Here is a 4,526-nt window from a genome sequence, read left to right as displayed (position 1 = left end):
GAACCAGAGCAGGAAGTGAAATTCTTACAAACACTCAGTGCAGGAAGTGGATTCATGACTCACTTTGGGTGAAGATTAACCCTTTCAGGCCTGCAATAGCTGCTCAGAAACCAAAATCAGAAAAACAAGATTGCAATATTACAATCCGGAGCCAGAATACAGCAAGCTGGGCTCAGTAAACACAAACCGAAAACTGATCAGCTCAGACCAGACCCTAAACAGTTTAACAAATGATTTAAAACTGATATAAAGAGGAACAATAACCTTTACAAATCCCCCAGAGAGGAAAGGGAAGGAGCTCTCTGGGAGGAATGGAGAAATATACAGAAAAAGTTAAAAGGTTTATCAGTGGGGAAAGAGAGATGAGAAAAAGCAAAGCAGCAGAGGCTACAAGTCTTAGTAAACTCGACACGAAACATGTCCGACCAACACAGAGCTGGAAACCAACAAAGACAAAGGAATGTTGGACAACAAATCCAAATCAGGAGAATACAGTCAGAGGAAGTCATGGTCAAACTGTACAGGGCTCTGGTCAGACCCACCCCGAGCACTGTGTCCAGTTCTGGTCAGACCCACCCCAAGCACTGTGTCCAGTTCTGGTCAGACCCACCCCGAGCACTGTGTCCAGTTCTGGTCAGACCCACCCCGAGCACTGTGTCCAGTTCTGGTCAGACCCACCCCGAGCACTGTGTCCAGTTCTGGTCAGACCCACCCCGAGTACTGTGTCCAGTTCTGGTCAGACCCACTTGAGTACTGTGTCCAGTTCTGGTCAGACCAACCTCGAGTACTGTGTCCAGTTATGGACATACGAACAGAGGAACAGGAGGAGGCCATTCGGCCCCTCCAGCCTGTCCCACCATTCAATTAGATCATGGCTGATCTGTATCTTAACTCCATCTACCCGCCTTGGTTCCGTAACCCTTAATATCCTTACCGAACAAAAATCTATCAATCTCAGTTTTGAAATTTTCAATTGACCCCCAGCCTCAACAGCTTTTTGGGGGAGAGAGTTCCAGATTTCCACTCCCCTTTGTGTGAAGAAACGCTTCCTGACATCACCCCTGAACGACTGAGCTCTAATTTTAAGATTATTCCCCCTTGTTCTGGACTCCCCCACCAGAGGAAATAGTTTCTCTCTATCTACCCTATCAAATCCTTTAATCATTTTAAATACTTCAATTAGATCACCCCTTAATCTTCGAGACTCAGGGAATATAAGCCGAGTGTGTGCAGCCTGGCCTCATAATTTAACCTTTCCAGCCCCGATATAAGAACATAAGAACTAGGAGCTGGAGTAGGCCATACGGCCCCTCGAGCCTGCTCCGCCATTCAATCAGATCATGGCTGATCTTTTACCTCAACTCCACTTTCCCGCCCAAATGAGAACATTCTGGTGAATCTGTGCTGCACCCTCTCCAAGGCCAATATATCCTTCCTGAGGTGCGGTGCCCAGAACTGAACCCAGTCTCCAGATGTGGTCTGACCAGAGCTCTGTACAGCTGGAACATCACTTCCTCCCCTTTGTATTCCAGCCCCTGAGATAAAGGCCAACATTCCATTCGTCTTTTTAATTATTTTTTTAGTGATTTCTGTACTTGGGCCCCTAAATCTCTCGGCTCCTCCACAGTCCCGGCCTGTCACCATTTAGAAAATACTCTGATCGATCTTTCTTCGGTCCAAAGTGAATGACCTCACATTTCCCCACATTGAACTCCATCTGCCCCAGTTTTGCCCACTCACTGAATCGACCAATGTCCCTTTGCAACTTTCTGCTCCCATCTACACTATTTACTGTGTCACCTAACTTAGTGTCGTCAGCAAACTGAGATACACGGCTCTCTATTCCTTCATCCAAGTCACTGATAAATATAAATTTAACCCTGACTGATTCTTTTTCCTGCCCCAGTTTAATGAGACCGAGACCATGTGGAGCCCACGGTCAACACATCAGACCAGTTACACTTTACCCACTAAACCATGGGCAGGGGGGCTTCAATAACTGATTGCTCGGTCTCTGAAAGGAACCAGGAATGCTCACTAATATTTCACCGTCAATTCCTTTAGTGTGAGTGTGTGTACACTGTTTCTCCGTTTTTAGATTAAAGACATTTCGACAAAATGGCATCTGTACTTTGAATAAAACAAATTGCTGGCAATAAACAGCAGAACTGACTCAGGATCCCACCCAAAACGTTGCCCCTCAGATGCTGCCTGACCGGTGCAGAGCTCAGTTGGTAACATGTTCTATTCTGGGACTAGAGAGTTGTGCCACTTGCTGTGGCTCGGGAGTTTGAGCTCATGATCCAAGCTGCCACTCCAGGGCAGTGCGGAGGGAGTGCTGCTTTGTCTGGATTCCCGGGCCTTCTCCTTCACACCTCGTGAGAGGAGGTGAGAAGGCCCCAAACAGCAGGTGAGTGCCTTTATCGCAGGGCTTGTGGGCCCGGAGGAGCAGGAGTGCTTCCCCCAGGCCCAACAAGCTTCCCTGGGGCAACCCCTCCACCCCACAATCTCTGACCCGCCCTACACACAATCACCAACCTGCCCCTACAATCTCCGACCCCCCCCCACTATCTCCGACCCCCCCCCACGATCTCTGACCCGCCCTACACACAATCACCAACCTGCCCCCACAATCTCCGACCCCCCCCCCACGATCTCCGACCCCCCCCACGATCTCTGACCCCACCACGATCTCCGAGCCCCCCACCGATCTCCGACCCCCCACGATCTTCGACCTGACCCTACAATCTCCGACACCCCCACGATCTCCGACACCCCCACGATCTGCGACCCCACCACGATCTCTGACCGCCCCCACGATCTCCGACCCCACCACGATCTCCGACCCCCATACAATCTCTGACCCCCATACAATCTCCGACCCCACCACGATCTCCGACCCCACCACGATCTCCGACCCCACCACGATCTCCGACCCCCATACAATCTCCGACCCCCATACAATCTCCGACCCCACCACGATCTCCGACCCCACCACGATCTCCGACCCCACCACGATCTCCGACCCCACCACGATCTCCGACCCCCATACAATCTCCGACCCCCATACAATTTCCGAGCCCCCCACGATCTCCTACCCCCCATGAATTCCAACCCGACCCACGATCTCCGAACCCCCCGATGACTGCCAACCCTCCCCCCCCCACCCCCCCAGTGACCCCCCCCAACCCCGCCCCCTGTCTAACATTTACCTGCTCACATCATTTCGCTGCTCGCATCATCTTCCTTGCTCTTCTCCCGTCCGACTGAGACCAGCCTGTCAATCCGGACGGCCTCTCGGGTGGAAAACTCTCAAAAAAAACCTAAAAGACGTTCTGACGTCAAAATCCGAAGGACGTCCGGGAAACCCGGACTCAGGGAATTCTCCCCCCGCTGACTTCTTGGCTTGGAGTGAAAATTTAGGCCATTGTCTTCGATCCCCGCCACAAACTCCGATCCCTCGCTGCTGATTCCATCCCCTCCCCCCCTCCCTGGCCACCGTCTCTGGCCGAAACAGACACAGCTCTCCCCCTCCCCCTCCTCGCCCCCCTCCACCGCCTGTCCGGGGTCACGGGGTCAGGTCACTCAATCTCCCAGAATGCAATGCGGCTCGAGCTGTCGATGGCTCCCGTTCAACCGACTCCTGGAATCGGGGAACCCAGGACTGGAACTGGCCCGGGACACTCCCCCCGAACCCCCTTCATCACCCCCTCAATCCCTTCCCCTTCCCCTCCCCCTCAACCCCTTCCTCTCAAGCCCTTCCGCTCCACCCTGAGCCCCCTTCCTGACCCCCTCAGCCCCTTCCTAACCCCCTGAACCCCTTCCCCCTCCCCCCTCTCCCTCCCCCTCCCCACAGACACACAGTCAGGACCCAGATCAGGAGACCAGGACACTTTCTGCAGCAGCTTTTATTGTTGTCGAGAGTAAAGCATCAAATCCTTTCCTGGATCTTATGACACTTTCCAGAGCTGTAAACTCAGATTCTTTGATGTCAGCACGTTGCAGTTACAGAGAAATCTGTGCACAGGAAAATCATACAAATAAAATAAAACCGTCTCATTCCCCCCGTTGCTGGGAATTACACAGTGAGAGATATATTCATCAACACAAACCGCGATTCACACAAAAACTACATGGAACATTGTGGGATTGCAAGAAAATAACTTCATCTTAATACAAAAGAATCGATAAACGTACTAACACTCTCCACTCACTGCTCAGGATTATTCCCCCATCGCTCTGATGCGCTCCAGGATTACACACAATGGTCACTAAAGCCCAGGTTGTAGGCCGCTCGAAGCCGGCCCACAGATTTCCTCAGGTCACGATGTACCAACAGCAATCCCTCGCAGTGAGTGAGGGAGGGAGTGAGAGGGAAGGAGTGAGTGAAGGAGTGAGTGAGTGAAGGAATGTTTGAGGGAGGGAAGGAGTGAGGGAGTGGAGTGAAGGGAGGGAGTGAGGGTGGAGTGAGTGAGGGAAGGAATGAGGAATGGAAGGAGTGAGGGAGGGAATGGGAAGGAGTGAGT

This window comes from Heptranchias perlo, unplaced genomic scaffold (assembly GCF_035084215.1).
Source record: "Heptranchias perlo isolate sHepPer1 unplaced genomic scaffold, sHepPer1.hap1 HAP1_SCAFFOLD_1114, whole genome shotgun sequence".
NCBI lineage: Eukaryota > Metazoa > Chordata > Chondrichthyes > Hexanchiformes > Hexanchidae > Heptranchias > Heptranchias perlo.
Note: the sequence above shows the minus strand (reverse complement) of the source record.